An 18,933-nucleotide genomic window follows, 5' to 3' on the forward strand; every position below is an offset into this window, starting at 1 on the left:
CAGCGTTCTGTACTGTAATAAGTTGGAGAAAAACTGTGAGGTCATGCAAATATCTTCAATGTGAACGAAACAGTGTAATAGAGCGTTTTTAGATACAAGTGCGAACGTTAGGTTAGGTTAAGATATGAACCGTCGTAAAACCGCATTAAACAATGTCACTTAGTGAGATGCTGTGTTTTTCACTATTACAAGTCGGGAACTGCGATATCCAATGTGAAAGCGCATGAAACCGTCGTAATCTTGTAGAAAACATTGTAAAGTAGCGAATAAAACGTTTTCTAACGATAGAAGTGCGAAGGTTAGGTTAGTTTGAGCTAGGTAGCGTCGTGAAACCACCAAAAACGATGTCATCTAACAAGATAGTGTTGTTTTATTGCGAGTACGAAACTGCGATAGGTGAAATATTGTGAAAGCACACAAAATGGCATGAACTAGCCAGATACTGCGTCTTGTGCCGTTACAAGTGCGAAACTGCTTTATTGTGATATTCTCGTTAAAGCGCATGCAAGTATCGTGAAACCTTAAAGAATGATGTCATTTAGCGATGTACCGCGTTCTGTACTGCAATAAGTTGGTGAAAAACTGTGAGGTTATGCAAATATCGTAATTGTGAACGAAACAGTGTAATAGAGCGTTTTTAGATACAAGTGCGAATGTTAAGTTAGGTTAAGATATGAACCGTCGTAAAACCGCATTAAACAATGTCACTTAGTGTTTTTCACCATTACAAGTCGGGAACTGCGATATCTAATGTGAAAGCGCTTGAAACCGTCGTAATGTTGTAGAAAGCAATGTAAAGTAGCGAGTAAAACGTTTTCTAACAATAGAAGTGCGAAGATTATGTTTGGTTGAGTTATGTTAGTTTAAGCTAGGTAGCGTCGTGAAACCACCAAAAACGACGTCATCTAACGAGATAGTGTTGTTTTATTGCGAGTACGAAACTGCGATAGGTGAAATGTTGTGAAAGCACACAAAACGGCATGCACAAGCCAAATACTGCGTGTTGTACCGTTACAAGTGCGAAACTGCTATGTGATATTCTCGTTAAAGCGCATGCAAGTATCGTGAAACCTTAAAGAATGGTGTCATCTAGCGAGAGACAGCGTTCTGTACTGTAATAAGTTGGTGAAAAACTGTGAGGTCATGCAAATATCATAATTGTGAACGAAACAGTGTAATAGAGCGTTTTGAGATACAAGTGCGAATGTTAGGTTAAGATACGAACCGTCGTAAAACCGCAAACAATCTCACTTAGTGAGATGCAGTGTTTTTCACCATTACAAGTCAGAAACTGCGATATCTACTGTGAAAGCGCATGAAATCGTCGTAATGTTGTAGAGAGCATTGTAAAGTAGCGAGTAAAACGTTTTCTAACGATAAAAGTGCGAAGGCTATGTTAGGTTGAGTTTAAGCTGGGTAGCGTCGTGAAACCACCAAAAACGACGTCATCTGACGAGATAGTGTTGTTTTATTGCGACTACGAAACTGCGATAGGTGAAATATTGGGAAAGCACACAAAACGGCATGAACAAGCCAGATACTGCGTGTTGTACCGTTGCTAGTGCGAAACTGCTATAATGTGATATTCTCGTTAAAGCGCATGCAAGCATCGTGAAACCTTAAAGAACAATGTCATTTAGCGATGTACAGCGTTCTGTACTGCAATAAGTTGGTGAAAAACGGTGAGGTTATGCAAATATCGTAATTGTGAACGAAACAGTGTAATAGAGCGTTTTTAAATACAAGTGCGAATGTTAGGTTAGGTTAAGATATGAACCATCGTAAAACCGCATTAAACGATGTCACTTAGTGTTTTTCACCATTACAAGTCGGGAACTGCGATATCTAATGTGAAAGCGCTTGCAACCGTCGTTAGGTTAGGTTAGGTTAGGTTAGGTTTGGTTAGGATAGGTTAGGTTAGGTTAGATTAGGTTAGGTTGGGTTGAGTTGGGTTAGGTTAGGTTAGGTTAGGTTAGGTTGGGTTAGGTTAGGTTAGGTTAGGTTAGGTTACGTTAAGTTAGGTTAGGTTACGTTAGGTTAGGTTAGGTTAGGTTACGTTAGGTTAGGTTAGGTTAGGTAAGGATAATTTGGTTAGGTTAGGCAAGGTTAGGTTAGGTTAGGTTAGGTTGGGTTGGGTGTTGTTGGGTTGGGTTGGGTTAGTTTGGGTTAGGTTAGGTTACGTTAGGTTGGGTTAGGTTAGGTTAGGTTACGTTAGGTTATGTTAGGTTAGGTTAGGTTACGTTAGGTTAGGTTAGGTCAGATGAGGTTAGGTTACGTTAGAATAGGTTAGGTAAGGTTACGTTAGGTTAGGTTAGGTTACGTTAGGTTAGGTTAGGTCAGATGAGGTTAGGTTACGTTAGAATAGGTTAGGTTAGGTTACGTTAGGTTAGGTTAGGTTAGGTTAGGTTACGTTAGGTTGGGTTAGGTTAGGTTAGTTTAGGTTAGGTTAGGTTGGGTTGGGTTAGGTAAGGTTAGGTTAGGTTAGGTATGGTTAGGTTAGGTTAGGTTAGGTTACGTTAGGTTAAGGTATGAACCGTCGTGAAACCGCATTAAACAATGTCACTTAGTGAGATGCAGTGTTTTTCACCTTTACAAGTTGGGAACTGCGATATCTAATGTGAAAGCGCTTGAAACCGTCGAAATGTTGTAGAAAGCAATGTAAAGTAGCGAGTAAAACGTTTTCTAACGATAGAAGTGCGAAGATTATGTAAGGTTGAGTTATGTTAGTTTAAGCTAGGTAGCGTCGTGAAACCACGAAAAAGGACGTCATTAACGAGATAGTGTTGTTTTATTGCGAGTACGAAACTGCGATAGGTGAAATGTTGTGAAAGCACACAAAACGGCATGAACAAGCCAAATACTGCGTGTTCTACCGTTACAAGTGCGAAACTGCTATGTTGTGATATTCTCGTTAAAGCGCATGCAAGCATCGTGAAACCTTAAAGAACAATGTCATTTAGCGAGATACAGCGTTCTGTACTGCAATAAGTTGGTGAAAAACTGTGAGGTTATGCAAATATCGTAATTGTGAATGAAACAGTGTAATAGAGCGTTTTTAGATACAAGTGCGAATGTTAGGTTAGGTTAAGATATGAACCGTCGTAAAACCGCATTAAACAACGTCACTTAGTGTTTTTCACCATTACAAGTCGGGAACTGCGATATCTAATGTGAAAGCGCTTGCAACCGTCGTTAGGTTAGGTTAGGTTAGGTTAGGTTTGGTTAGGATAGGTTAGGTTAGGTTAGGTTAGGTTGGGTTGAGTTGGGTTAGGTTAGGTTAGGTTAGGTTGGGTTAGGTTAGGTTAGGTTAGGTTACGTTAAGTTAGGTTAGGTTACGTTAGGTTAGGTTAGGTTAGGTTACGTTAGGTTAGGTTAGGTTAGGTAAGGATAATTTGGTTAGGTTAGGCAAGGTTAGGTTAGGTTAGGTTAGGTTGGGTTGGGTGTTGTTGGGTTGGGTTGGGTTGGGTTAGTTTGGGTTAGGTAAGGTTACGTTAGGTTAGGTTAGGTTAGGTTAGGTTACGTTAGGTTATGTTAGGTTAGGTTAGGTTACGTTAGGTTAGGTTAGGTCAGATGAGGTTAGGTTACGTTAGAATAGGTTAGGTTAGGTTACGTTAGGTTAGGTTAGGTTAGGTTAGGTTTGGTTAGGTTAGGTTAGGTTAGCTTAGGTTAGGTTAGGTTGGGTTAGAATGGGTTAGGTTAGGTTAGGTTAGGTTACGTTAGGTTGGTTTAGGTTAGTTTAGGTTAGGTTAGGTTAGGTTAGGTTGGGTTGGGTTGGGTTAGGTTAGGTTAGGTTAGGTATGGTTAGGTTAGGTTAGGTTACGTTAGGTTAAGGTATGAACCGTCGTAAAAGCGCATTAAACAATGTCACTTAGTGAGATGCAGTGTTTTTCACCTTTACAAGTTGGGAACTGCGATATCTAATGTGAAAGCGCTTGAAACCGTCGTAATGTTGTAGAAAGCAATGTAAAGTAGCGAGTAAAACGTTTTCTAACGATAGAAGTGCGAAGATTATGTTAGGTTGAGTTATGTTAGTTTAAGCTAGGTAGCGTCGTGAAACCACCAAAAACGACGTCATCTAACGAGATAGTGTTGTTTTATTGCGAGTACGAAACTGCGATAGGTGAAATGTTGTGAAAGCACACAAAACGGCCTGCACAAGCCAAATACTGAGTGTTGTACCGTTACAAGTGCGAAACTGCTATGTTGTGATATTCTCGTTAAAGCGCATGCAAGCATCGTGAAACCTTAAAGAACAATGTCATTTAGCGAGATACAGCGTTCTGTACTGCAATAAGTTGGTCAAAAACTGTGAGGTTATGCAAATATTGTAATGGTGAACGAAACAGTGTAATAGAGCGTTTTTAGATACAAGTGCGAATGTTAGGTTAGGTTAAGATATAAACCGTCGTAAAACCGCATTAAACAATGTCACTTAGTGTTTTTCACCATTACAAGTCGGGAACTGCGATATCTATTGTGAAAGCGCTTGCAACCGTCGTTAGGTTAGGTTAGGTTAGGTTAGGTTTGGTTAGGTTAGGTTAGGTTAGATTAGGTTAGGTTAGGTTGGGTTGAGTTGGGTTAGGTTAGGTTAGGTTAGGTTGGGTTAGGTTAGGTTAGGTTAGGTTAGGTTACATTAGGTTAGGTTAGGTTAGGTTAGGTTAGGTAAGGAAAATTTGGTTAGGTTAGGTTGGGTTGGGTGTTGTTGGGTTGGGTTGGGTTGGGTTAGGTTGGGTTAGGTTAGGTTAGGTTACGTTAGGTTAGGTTAGGTTAGGTTACGTTAGGTTATGTTAGGTTAGGTTAGGTTACGTTAGGTTAGGTTAGGTCAGGTAAGGTTAGGTTACGTTAGAATAGGTTAGGTTAGGTTAGGTTACGTTAGGTTAGGTTAGGTTAGGTTTGGTTAGGTTAGGTTAGGTTAGCTTAGGTTAGGCTAGGTCGGGTTGGGTTGGGTTAGGATGGGTTAGGTTAGGTTAGGTTAGGTTACTTTAGGTTGGGTTAGGTTAATTTAGGTTAGGTTAGGTTAGGTTGGGTTGGGTTGGGTTAGGTTTGGTTAGGTTAGGTAAGGTTAGGTTAGGTTAGGTTACGTTAGGTTAAGGTATGAACCGTCGTAAAACCGCATTAAACAATGTCACTTAGTGAGATGCAGTGTTTTTCACCTTTACAAGTTGGGAACTGCGATATCTAATGTTAAAGCGCTTGAAACCGTCGTAATGTTGTAGAAAGCAATGTAAAGTAGCGAGTAAAACGTTTTCTAACGATAGAAGTGCGAAGGTTATGTTAGGTTGAGTTATGTTAGTTTAAGCTAGGTAGCGTCGTGAAACCACCAAAAACGACGTCATCTAACGAGATAGTGTTGTTTTATTGCGAGTACGAAACTGCGATAGGTGAAATGTTGTGAAAGCACACAAAACGGCATGAACAAGCCAAATTCTGCGTGTTGTACCGTTACAAGTGCGAAACTGCTATGTTGTGATATTCTCGGTAAAGCGCATGCAAGCATCGTGAAACCTTAAAGAATGATGTCATTTAGCGAGAGACAGCGTTCTGTACTGTAATAAGTTGGTGAAAAACTGTGAGGTCATGCAAATATCTTAAATGTGATCGAAACAGTGTAATAGAGCGTTTTTAGATACAAGTGCGAACGTTAGGTTAGGTTAAGATATGAACCGTCGTAAAACCGCATGAAACAATGTCACTAAGTGAGATGCAGTGTTTTTCATCATTACAAGTCGGGAACTGCGATATCCATTGTGAAAGCGCATGAAACTGTCGTAATGTTGTAGAGAGCATTGTAAAGTTGCGAGTAAAACGTTTTTAACGATAGAAGTGCGAAGGTTATATTTGGTTGAGTTATGTTAGTTTAAGCTAGGTAGCGTTGTGAGACCACAAAAAGGACGTCATCTAACGAGATAGTGTTGTTTTATTGCATGTACAAAACTGCAATAGGTGAAATGTTGTGAAAGCACACAAAACGGCATGAACAAGCCAGATACTGCGTGTTGTACCGTTACAAGTGCGAAACTGCTTTATTGTGATATTCTCGTTAAAGCGCATGCAAGTATCGTGAAACCTTAAAGAACGATGTCATTTAGCGAGATACAGCGTTCTGTACTGTAATTAGTTGGTGAGAAACTGTAAGGTCAAGCAAATATCGTAATTGTGAACGAAACAGTGTAATTGAGCGTATTTAGTTACAAATGCGAATGTTAGGTTAGGTTGAGATATCAACCGTCGTAAAACCGCATTAAACAATGTCACTTAGTGAGATGTAGTGTTTTTCAACATTACAAGTCGGGAACTACGATATCTAATGTGAAAGCGCATGAAACCGTCGTAATCTTGTAGAAAACATTGTAAAGTTGCGAGTAAAACGTTTTCTAACGATAAAAGTGCGAAGGTTAGGTTAGGTTAGGTTACTTTAAGCTAGGTAGCGTCGTGAAACTACCAAAAAGGACGTCATCTAACGAGATAGTGTTGTTTTATTGCATGTACGAAACTGCAATAGGTGAAATGTTGTGAAAGCACACAAAACGGCATGAACAAGCCAGATACTGCGTGTTGTACCGTTACAAGTGCGAAACTGCTTTATTGTGATATTCTCGTTAAAGCGCATGCAAGTATCGCGAAACCTTAAAGAATGATGTCATTTAGCGATATACAGCGTTCTGTACTGTAATAAGTTGGAGAAAAACTGTGAGGTCATGCAAATATCTTCAATGTGAACGAAACAGTGTAATAGAGCGTTTTTAGATACAAGTGCGAACGTTAGGTTAGGTTAAGATATGAACCGTCGTAAAACCGCATTAAACAATGTCACTTAGTGAGATGCTGTGTTTTTCACCATTACAAGTCGGGAACTGCGATATCTAATGTGAAAGCGCATGAAACCGTCGTAATCTTGTAGAAAACATTGTAAAGTAGCGAATAAAACGTTTTCTAACGATAGAAGTGCGAAGGTTAGGTTAGTTTGAGCTAGGTAGCGTCGTGAAACCACCAAAAACGATGTCATCTAACAAGATAGTGTTGTTTTATTGCGAGTACGAAACTGCGATAGGTGAAATATTGTGAAAGCACACAAAATGGCATGAACTAGCCAGATACTGCGTCTTGTGCCGTTACAAGTGCGAAACTGCTTTATTGTGATATTCTCGTTAAAGCGCATGCAAGTATCGTGAAACCTTAAAGAATGATGTCATTTAGCGATGTACCGCGTTCTGTACTGCAATAAGTTGGTGAAAAACTGTGAGGTTATGCAAATATCGTAATTGTGAACGAAACAGTGTAATAGAGCGTTTTTAGATACAAGTGCGAATGTTAAGTTAGGTTAAGATATGAACCGTCGTAAAACCGCATTAAACAATGTCACTTAGTGTTTTTCACCATTACAAGTCGGGAACTGCGATATCTAATGTGAAAGCGCTTGAAACCGTCGTAATGTTGTAGAAAGCAATGTAAAGTAGCGAGTAAAACGTTTTCTAACAATAGAAGTGCGAAGATTATGTTTGGTTGAGTTATGTTAGTTTAAGCTAGGTAGCGTCGTGAAACCACCAAAAACGACGTCATCTAACGAGATAGTGTTGTTTTATTGCGAGTACGAAACTGCGATAGGTGAAATGTTGTGAAAGCACACAAAACGGCATGCACAAGCCAAATACTGCGTGTTGTACCGTTACAAGTGCGAAACTGCTATGTGATATTCTCGTTAAAGCGCATGCAAGTATCGTGAAACCTTAAAGAATGGTGTCATCTAGCGAGAGACAGCGTTCTGTACTGTAATAAGTTGGTGAAAAACTGTGAGGTCATGCAAATATCTTAATTTTGAACGAAACAGTGTAATAGAGCGTTTTGAGATACAAGTGCGAATGTTAGGTTAAGATACGAACCGTCGTAAAACCGCAAACAATCTCACTTAGTGAGATGCAGTGTTTTTCACCATTACAAGTCAGAAACTGCGATATCTACTGTGAAAGCGCATGAAATCGTCGTAATGTTGTAGAGAGCATTGTAAAGTAGCGAGTAAAACGTTTTCTAACGATAAAAGTGCGAAGGCTATGTTAGGTTGAGTTTAAGCTGAGTAGCGTCGTGAAACCACCAAAAACGACGTCATCTGACGAGATAGTGTTGTTTTATTGCGACTACGAAACTGCGATAGGTGAAATATTGGGAAAGCACACAAAACGGCACGAACAAGCCAGATACTGCGTGTTGTACCGTTGCTAGTGCGAAACTGCTATAATGTGATATTCTCGTTAAAGCGCATGCAAGCATCGTGAAACCTTAAAGAACAATGTCATTTAGCGATGTACAGCGTTCTGTACTGCAATAGGTTGGTGAAAAACGGTGAGGTTATGCAAATATCGTAATTGTGAACGAAACAGTGTAATAGAGCGTTTTTAAATACAAGTGCGAATGTTAGGTTAGGTTAAGATATGAACCATCGTAAAACCGCATTAAACGATGTCACTTAGTGAGATGCTGTGTTTTTCACCATTACAAGTCGGGAACTGCGATATCTAATGTGAAAGCGCATGAAACCGTCGTAATCTTGTAGAAAACATTGTAAAGTAGCGAATAAAACGTTTTCTAACGATAGAAGTGCGAAGGTTAGGTTAGTTTGAGCTAGGTAGCGTCGTGAAACCACCAAAAACGATGTCGTCTAACAAGATAGTGTTGTTTTATTGCGAGTACGAAACTGCGATAGGTGAAATATTGTGAAAGCACACAAAATGGCATGAACTAGTCAGATACTGCGTCTTGTGCCGTTACAAGTGCGAAACTGCTTTATTGTGATATTCTCGTTAAAGCGCATGCAAGTATCGTGAAACCTTAAAGAATGATGTCATTTAGCGATGTACCGCGTTCTGTACTGCAATAAGTTGGTGAAAAACTGTGAGGTTATGCAAATATCGTAATTGTGAACGAAACAGTGTAATAGAGCGTTTTTGATACAAGTGCGAATGTTAAGTTAGGTTAAGATATGAACCGTCGTAAAACCGCATTAAACAATGTCACTTAGTGTTTTTCACCATTACAAGTCGGGAACTGCGATATCTAATGTGAAAGCGCTTGAAACCGTCGTAATGTTGTAGAAAGCAATGTAAAGTAGCGAGTAAAACGTTTTCTAACAATAGAAGTGCGAAGATTATGTTTGGTTGAGTTATGTTAGTTTAAGCTAGGTAGCGTCGTGAAACCACCAAAAACGACGTCATCTAACGAGATAGTGTTGTTTTATTGCGAGTACGAAACTGCGATAGGTGAAATGTTGTGAAAGCACACAAAACGGCATGCACAAGCCAAATACTGCGTGTTGTACCGTTACAAGTGCGAAACTGCTATGTGATATTCTCGTTAAAGCGCATGCAAGCATCGTGAAACCTTAAAGAACAATGTCATTTAGCGATGTACAGCGTTCTGTACTGCAATAAGTTGGTGAAAAACGGTGAGGTTATGCAAATATCGTAATTGTGAACGAAACAGTGTAATAGAGCGTTTTTAAATACAAGTGCGAATGTTAGGTTAGGTTAAGATATGAACCATCGTAAAACCGCATTAAACGATGTCACTTAGTGTTTTTCACCATTACAAGTCGGGAACTGCGATATCTAATGTGAAAGCGCTTGCAACCGTCGTTAGGTTAGGTTAGGTTAGGTTAGGTTTGGTTAGGATAGGTTAGGGTAGGTTAGATTAGGTTAGGTTGGGTTGAGTTGGGTTAGGTTAGGTTAGGTTAGGTTAGGTTGGGTTAGGTTAGGTTAGGTTAGGTTAGGTTACGTTAAGTTAGGTTAGGTTACGTTAGGTTAGGTTAGGTTACGTTAGGTTAGGTTAGGTTAGGTAAGGATAATTTGGTTAGGTTAGGCAAGGTTAGGTTAGGTTAGGTTAGGTTGGGTTGGGTGTTGTTGGGTTGGGTTGGGTTAGTTTGGGTTAGGTTAGGTTACGTTAGGTTGGGTTAGGTTAGGTTAGGTTACGTTAGGTTATGTTAGGTTAGGTTAGGTTACGTTAGGTTAGGTTAGGTCAGATGAGGTTAGGTTACGTTAGAATAGGTTAGGTTAGGTTACGTTAGGTTAGGTTAGGTTACGTTAGGTTAGGTTAGGTCAGATGAGGTTAGGTTACGTTAGAATAGGTTAGGTTAGGTTACGTTAGGTTAGGTTAGGTTACGTTAGGTTGGGTTAGGTTAGGTTAGTTTAGGTTAGGTTAGGTTGGGTTGGGTTGGGTTAGGTTAGGTTAGGTTAGGTTAGGTAAGGTTAGGTTAGGTTAGGTTACGTTAGGTTAAGGTATGAACCGTCGTGAAACCGCATTAAACAATGTCACTTAGTGAGATGCAGTGTTTTTCACCTTTACAAGTTGGGAACTGCGATATCTAATGTGAAAGCGCTTGAATCCGTCGAAATGTTGTAGAAAGCAATGTAAAGTAGCGAGTAAAACGTTTTCTAACGATAGAAGTGCGAAGATTATGTAAGGTTGAGTTATGTTAGTTTAAGCTAGGTAGCGTCGTGAAACCACCAAAAAGGACGTCATTAACGAGATAGTGTTGTTTTATTGCGAGTACGAAACTGCGATAGGTGAAATGTTGTGAAAGCACACAAAACGGCCTGCACAAGCCAAGTACTGCGTGTTGTACCGTTACAAGTGCGAAACTGCTATGTTGTGATATTCTCGTTAAAGCGCATGCAAGCATCGTGAAACCTTAAAGAACAATGTCATTTAGCGAGATACAGCGTTCTGTACTGCAATAAGTTGGTGAAAAACTGTGAGGTTATGCAAATATCGTAATTGTCAATGAAACAGTGTAATAGAGCGTTTTTAGATACAAGTGCGAATGTTAGGTTAGGTTAAGATATGAACCGTCGTAAAACCGCATTAAACAACGTCACTTAGTGTTTTTCACCATTACAAGTCGGGAACTGCGATATCTAATGTGAAAGCGCTTGCAACCGTCGTTAGGTTAGGTTAGGTTAGGTTAGGTTTGGTTAGGATAGGTAAGGTTAGGTTAGGTTAGGTTGGGTTGAGTTGGGTTAGGTTAGGTTAGGTTAGGTTGGGTTAGGTTAGGTTAGGTTAGGTTACGTTAAGTTAGGTTAGGTTACGTTAGGTTAGGTTAGGTTAGGTTACGTTAGGTTAGGTTAGGTTAGGTAAGGATAATTTGGTTAGGTTAGGCAAGGTTAGGTTAGGTTAGGTTAGGTTGGGTTGGGTGTTGTTGGGTTGGGTTGGGTTGGGTTAGTTTGGGTTAGGTTAGGTTACGTTAGGTTAGGTTAGGTTAGGTTAGGTTACGTTAGGTTATGTTAGGTTAGGTTAGGTTACGTTAGGTTAGGTTAGGTCAGATGAGGTTAGGTTACGTTAGAATAGGTTAGGTTAGGTTACGTTAGGTTAGGTTAGGTTAGGTTAGGTTTGGTTAGGTTAGGTTAGGTTAGCTTAGGTTAGGTTAGGTTAGGTTACGTTAGGTTGGGTTAGGTTAGTTTAGGTTAGGTTAGGTTAGGTTAGGTTGGGTTGGGTTGGGTTAGGTTAGGTTAGGTTAGGTAAGGTTAGGTTAGGTTAGGTTACGTTAGGTTAAGGTATGAACCGTCGTAAAACCGCATTAAACAATGTCACTTTGTGAGATGCAGTGTTTTTCACCTTTACAAGTCGGGAACTGCGATATCCATTGTGAAAGCGCATGAAACTGTCGTAATGTTGTAGAGAGCATTGTAAAGTTGCGAGTAAAACGTTTTTAACGATAGAAGTGCGAAGGTTATATTTGGTTGAGTTATGTTAGTTTAAGCTAGGTAGCGTTGTGAGACCACAAAAAGGACGTCATCTAACGAGATAGTGTTGTTTTATTGCATGTACGAAACTGCAATAGGTGAAATGTTGTGAAAGCACACAAAACGGCATGAACAAGCCAGATACTGCGTGTTGTACCGTTACAAGTGCGAAACTGCTTTATTGTGATATTCTCGTTAAAGCGCATGCAAGTATCGCGAAACCTTAAAGAATGATGTCATTTAGCGATATACAGCGTTCTGTACTGTAATAAGTTGGAGAAAAACTTTGAGGTCATGCAAATATCTTCAATGTGAACGAAACAGTGTAATAGAGCGTTTTTAGATACAAGTGCGAACGTTAGGTTAGGTTAAGATATGAACCGTCGTAAAACCGCATTAAACAATGTCACTTAGTGAGATGCTGTGTTTTTCACCATTACAAGTCGGGAACTGCGATATCTAATGTGAAAGCGCATGAAACCGTCGTAATCTTGTAGAAAACATTGTAAAGTAGCGAATAAAACGTTTTCTAACGATAGAAGTGCGAAGGTTAGGTTAGTTTGAGCTAGGTAGCGTCGTGAAACCACCAAAAACGATGTCATCTATCAAGATAGTGTTGTTTTATTGCGAGTACGAAACTGCGATAGGTGAAATATTGTGAAAGCACACAAAATGGCATGAACTATCCAGATACTGCGTCTTGTGCCGTTACAAGTGCGAAACTGCTTTATTGTGATATTCTCGTTAAAGCGCATGCAAGTATCGTGAAACCTTAAAGAATGATGTCATTTAGCGATGTACCGCGTTCTGTACTGCAATAAGTTGGTGAAAAACTGTGAGGTTATGCAAATATCGTAATTGTGAACGAAACAGTGTAATAGAGCGTTTTTAGATACAAGTGCGAATGTTAAGTTAGGTTAAGATATGAACCGTCGTAAAACCGCATTAAACAATGTCACTTAGTGTTCTTCACCATTACAAGTCGCGAACTGCGATATCTAATGTGAAAGCGCTTGAAACCGTCGTAATGTTGTAGAAAGCAATGTAAAGTAGCGAGTAAAACGTTTTCTAACAATAGAAGTGCGAAGATTATGTTTGGTTGAGTTATGTTAGTTTAAGCTAGGTAGCGTCGTGAAACCACCAAAAACGACGTCATCTAACGAGATAGTGTTGTTTTATTGCGAGTACGAAACTGCGATAGGTGAAATGTTGTGAAAGCACACAAAACGGCATGCACAAGCCAAATACTGCGTGTTGTACCGTTACAAGTGCGAAACTGCTATGTGATATTCTCGTTAAAGCGCATGCAAGTATCGTGAAACCTTAAAGAATGGTGTCATCTAGCGAGAGACAGCGTTCTGTACTGTAATAAGTTGGTGAAAAACTGTGAGGTCATGCAAATATCATAATTGTGAACGAAACAGTGTAATAGCGCGTTTTGAGATACAAGTGCGAATGTTAGGTTAAGATACGAACCGTCGTAAAATCGCAAACAATCTCACTTAGTGAGATGCAGTGTTTTTCACCATTACAAGTCAGAAACTGCGATATCTACTGTGAAAGCGCATGAAATTGTCGTAATGTTGTAGAGAGCATTGTAAAGTAGCGAGTAAAACGTTTTCTAACGATAAAAATGCGAAGGCTATGTTAGGTTGAGTTTAAGCTGGGTAGCGTCGTGAAACCACCAAAAACGACGTCATCTGACGAGATAGTGTTGTTTTATTGCGACTACGAAACTGCGATAGGTGAAATATTGGGAAAGCACACAAAACGGCATGAACAAGCCAGATACTGCGTGTTGTACCGTTGCTAGTGCGAAACTGCTATAATGTGATATTCTCGTTAAAGCGCATGCAAGTATCGCGAAACCTTAAAGAATGATGTCATTTAGCGATATACAGCGTTCTGTACTGTAATAAGTTGGAGAAAAACTTTGAGGTCATGCAAATATCTTCAATGTGAACGAAACAGTGTAATAGAGCGTTTTTAGATACAAGTGCGAACGTTAGGTTAGGTTAAGATATGAACCGTCGTAAAACCGCATTAAACAATGTCACTTAGTGAGATGCTGTGTTTTTCACCATTACAAGTCGGGAACTGCGATATCTAATGTGAAAGCGCATGAAACCGTCGTAATCTTGTAGAAAACATTGTAAAGTAGCGAATAAAACGTTTTCTAACGATAGAAGTGCGAAGGTTAGGTTAGTTTGAGATAGGTAGCGTCGTGAAACCACCAAAAACGATGTCATCTAACAAGATAGTGTTGTTTTATTGCGAGTACAAAACTGCGATAGGTGAAATATTGTGAAAGCACACAAAATGGCATGAACTAGCCAGATACTGCGTCTTGTGCCGTTACAAGTGCGAAACTGCTTTATTGTGATATTCTCGTTAAAGCGCATGCAAGTATCGTGAAACCTTAAAGAATGATGTCATTTAGCGATGTACCGCGTTCTGTACTGCAATAAGTTGGTGAAAAACTGTGAGGTTATGCAAATATCGTAATTGTGAACGAAACAGTGTAATAGAGCGTTTTTGATACAAGTGCGAATGTTAAGTTAGGTTAAGATATGAACCGTCGTAAAACCGCATTAAACAATGTCACTTAGTGTTTTTCACCATTACAAGTCGGGAACTGCGATATCTAATGTGAAAGCGCTTGAAACCGTCGTAATGTTGTAGAAAGCAATGTAAAGTAGCGAGTAAAACGTTTTCTAACAATAGAAGTGCGAAGATTATGTTTGGTTGAGTTATGTTAGTTTAAGCTAGGTAGCGTCGTGAAACCACCAAAAACGACGTCATCTAACGAGATAGTGTTGTTTTATTGCGAGTACGAAACTGCGATAGGTGAAATGTTGTGAAAGCACACAAAACGGCATGCACAAGCCAAATACTGCGTGTTGTACCGTTACAAGTGCGAAACTGCTATGTGATATTCTCGTTAAAGCGCATGCAAGCATCGTGAAACCTTAAAGAACAATGTCATTTAGCGATGTACAGCGTTCTGTACTGCAATAAGTTGGTGAAAAACGGTGAGGTTATGCAAATATCGTAATTGTGAACGAAACAGTGTAATAGAGCGTTTTTAAATACAAGTGCGAATGTTAGGTTAGGTTAAGATATGAACCATCGTAAAACCGCATTAAACGATGTCACTTAGTGTTTTTCACCATTACAAGTCGGGAACTGCGATATCTAATGTGAAAGCGCTTGCAACCGTCGTTAGGTTAGGTTAGGTTAGGTTAGGTTTGGTTAGGATAGGTTAGGGTAGGTTAGATTAGGTTAGGTTGGGTTGAGTTGGGTTAGGTTAGGTTAGGTTAGGTTAGGTTGGGTTAGGTTAGGTTAGGTTAGGTTAGGTTACGTTAAGTTAGGTTAGGTTACGTTAGGTTAGGTTAGGTTACGTTAGGTTAGGTTAGGTTAGGTAAGGATAATTTGGTTAGGTTAGGCAAGGTTAGGTTAGGTTAGGTTAGGTTGGGTTGGGTGTTGTTGGGTTGGGTTGGGTTAGTTTAGGTTAGGTTAGGTTACGTTAGGTTGGGTTAGGTTAGGTTAGGTTACGTTAGGTTATGTTAGGTTAGGTTAGGTTACGTTAGGTTAGGTTAGGTCAGATGAGGTTAGGTTACGTTAGAATAGGTTAGGTTAGGTTACGTTAGGTTAGGTTAGGTTACGTTAGGTTAGGTTAGGTCAGATGAGGTTAGGTTACGTTAGAATAGGTTAGGTTAGGTTACGTTAGGTTAGGTTAGGTTACGTTAGGTTGGGTTAGGTTAGGTTAGTTTAGGTTAGGTTGGGTTGGGTTGGGTTAGGTTAGGTTAGGTTAGGTTAGGTAAGGTTAGGTTAGGTTAGGTTACGTTAGGTTAAGGTATGAACCGTCGTGAAACCGCATTAAACAATGTCACTTAGTGAGATGCAGTGTTTTTCACCTTTACAAGTTGGGAACTGCGATATCTAATGTGAAAGCGCTTGAAACCGTCGAAATGTTGTAGAAAGCAATGTAAAGTAGCGAGTAAAACGTTTTCTAACGATAGAAGTGCGAAGATTATGTAAGGTTGAGTTATGTTAGTTTAAGCTAGGTAGCGTCGTGAAACCACCAAAAAGGACGTCATTAACGAGATAGTGTTGTTTTATTGCGAGTACGAAACTGCGATAGGTGAAATGTTGTGAAAGCACACAAAACGGCCTGCACAAGCCAAGTACTGCTTGTTGTACCGTTACAAGTGCGAAACTGCTATGTTGTGATATTCTCGTTAAAGCGCATGCAAGCATCGTGAAACCTTAAAGAACAATGTCATTTAGCGAGATACAGCGTTCTGTACTGCAATAAGTTGGTGAAAAACTGTGAGGTTATGCAAATATCGTAATTGTGAATGAAACAGTGTAATAGAGCGTTTTAGATACAAGTGCGAATGTTAGGTTAGGTTAAGATATGAACCGTCGTAAAACCGCATTAAACAACGTCACTTAGTGTTTTTCACCATTACAAGTCGGGAACTGCGATATCTAATGTGAAAGCGCTTGCAACCGTCGTTAGGTTAGGTTAGGTTAGGTTAGGTTTGGTTAGGATAGGTTAGGTTAGGTTAGGTTAGGTTGGGTTGAGTTGGGTTAGGTTAGGTTAGGTTAGGTTGGGTTAGGTTAGGTTAGGTTAGGTTACGTTAAGTTAGGTTAGGTTACGTTAGGTTAGGTTAGGTTAGGTTACGTTAGGTTAGGTTAGGTTAGGTAAGGATAATTTGGTTAGGTTAGGCAAGGTTAGGTTAGGTTAGGTTAGGTTGGGTTGGGTGTTGTTGGGTTGGGTTGGGTTGGGTTAGTTTGGGTTAGGTTAGGTTACGTTAGGTTAGGTTAGGTTAGGTTGGTTACGTTAGGTTATGTTAGGTTAGGTTAGGTTACGTTAGGTTAGGTTAGGTCAGATGAGGTTAGGTTACGTTAGAATAGGTTAGGTTAGGTTACGTTAGGTTAGGTTAGGTTAGGTTAGGTTTGGTTAGGTTAGGTTAGGTTAGCTTAGGTTAGGTTAGGTTGGGTTGGGTTGGGTTAGAATGGGTTAGGTTAGGTTAGGTTAGGTTACGTTAGGTTGGGTTAGGTTAGTTTAGGTTAGGTTAGGTTAGGTTGGGTTGGGTTGGGTTAGGTTAGGTTAGGTTAGGTTAGGTAAGGTTAGGTTAGGTTAGGTTACGTTAGGTTAAGGTATGAACCGTCGTAAAACCGCATTAAACAATGTCACTTTGTGAGATGCAGTGTTTTTCACCTTTACAAGTTGGGAACTGCGATATCTAATGTGAAAGCGCTTGAAACCGTCGTAATGTTGTAGAAAGCAATGTAAAGTAGCGAGTAAAACGTTTTCTAACGATAGAAGTGCGAAGATTATGTTAGGTTGAGTTATGTTAGTTTAAGCTAGGTAGCGTCGTGAAACCACCAAAAACGACGTCATCTAACGAGATAGTGTTGTTTTATTGCGAGTACGAAACTGCGATAGGTGAAATGTTGTGAAAGCACACAAAACGGCCTGCACAAGCCAAATACTGAGTGTTGTACCGTTACAAGTGCGAAACTGCTATGTTGTGATATTCTCGTTAAAGCGCATGCAAGCATCGTGAAACCTTAAAGAACAATGTCATTTAGCGAGATACAGCGTTCTGTACTGCAATAAGTTGGTGAAAAACTGTGAGGTTATGCAAATATTGTAATGGTGAACGAAACAGTGTAATAGAGCGTTTTTAGATACAAGTGCGAATGTTAGGTTAGGTTAAGATATGAACCGTCGTAAAACCGCATTAAACAATGTCACTTAGTGTTTTTCACCATTACAAGTCGGGAACTGCGATATCTATTGTGAAAGCGCTTGCAACCGTCGTTAGGTTGGGTTAGGTTAGGTTAGGTTAGGTTGGGTTAGGTTAGGTTAGGTTAGGTTACGTTAGGTTAGGTTAGGTTAGGTTAGGTTAGGTTAGGTTAGGTAAGGAAAATTTGGTTAGGTTAGGTTGGGTTGGGTGTTGTTGGGTTGGGTTGGGTTGGGTTAGGTTGGGTTAGGTTAGGTTAGGTTACGTTAGGTTAGGTTAGGTTAGGTTACGTTAGGTTATGTTAGGTTAGGTTAGGTTACGTTAGGTTAGGTTAGGTCAGGTAAGGTTAGGTTACGTTAGAATAGGTTAGGTTAGGTTAGGTTACGTTAGGTTAGGTTAGGTTAGGTTTGGTTAGGTTAGGTTAGGTTAGCTTAGGTTAGGTTAGGTCGGGTTGGGTTGGGTTAGGTTGGGTTAGGTTAGGTTAGGTTAGGTTACTTTAGGTTGGGTTAAGTTAATTTAGGTTAGGTTAGGTTAGGTTGGGTTGGGTTGGGTTAGGTTTGGTTAGGTTAGGTAAGGTTAGGTTAGGTTAGGTTACGTTAGGTTAAGGTATGAACCGTCGTAAAACCGCATTAAACAATGTCACTTAGTGAGATGCAGTGTTTTTCACCTTTACAAGTTGGGAACTGCGATATCTAATGTGAAAGCGCTTGAAACCGTCGTAATGTTGTAGAAAGCAATGTAAAGTAGCTAGTAAAACGTTTTCTAACGATAGAAGTGCGAAGGTTATGTTAGGTTGAGTTATGTTAGTTTAAGCTAGGTAGCGTCGTGAAACCACCAAAAACGACGTCATCTAACGAGATAGTGTTGTTTTATTGCGAGTACGAAACTGCGATAGGTGAAATGTTGTGAAAGCACACAAAACGGCATGAACAAGCCAAATTCTGCGTGTTGTACCGTTACAAGTGCGAAACTGCTATGTTGTGATATTCTCGGTAAAGCGCATGCAAGTATCGTGAAACCTTAAAGAATGATGTCATTTAGCGAGAGACAGCGTTCTGTACTGTAATAAGTTGGTGAAAAACTGTGAGGTCATGCAAATATCTTAAATGTGATCGAAACAGTGCAATAGAGCGTTTTTAGATACAAGTGCGAACGTTAGGTTAGGTTAAGATATGAACCGTCGTAAAACCGCATGAAACAATGTCACTAAGTGAGATGCAGTGTTTTTCACCATTACAAGTCGGGAACTGCGATATCCATTTTGAAAGCGCATGAAACTGTCGTAATGTTGTAGAGAGCATTGTAAAGTTGCGAGTAAAACGTTTTTAACGATAGAAGTGCGAAGGTTATATTTGGTTGAGTTATGTTAGTTTAAGCTAGGTAGCGTTGTGAGACCACAAAAAGGACGTCATCTAACGAGATAGTGTTGTTTTATTGCATGTACG

This window comes from Rhipicephalus microplus, chromosome 1 (assembly GCF_043290135.1).
Source record: "Rhipicephalus microplus isolate Deutch F79 chromosome 1, USDA_Rmic, whole genome shotgun sequence".
In the NCBI taxonomy this organism is placed as follows: domain Eukaryota; kingdom Metazoa; phylum Arthropoda; class Arachnida; order Ixodida; family Ixodidae; genus Rhipicephalus; species Rhipicephalus microplus.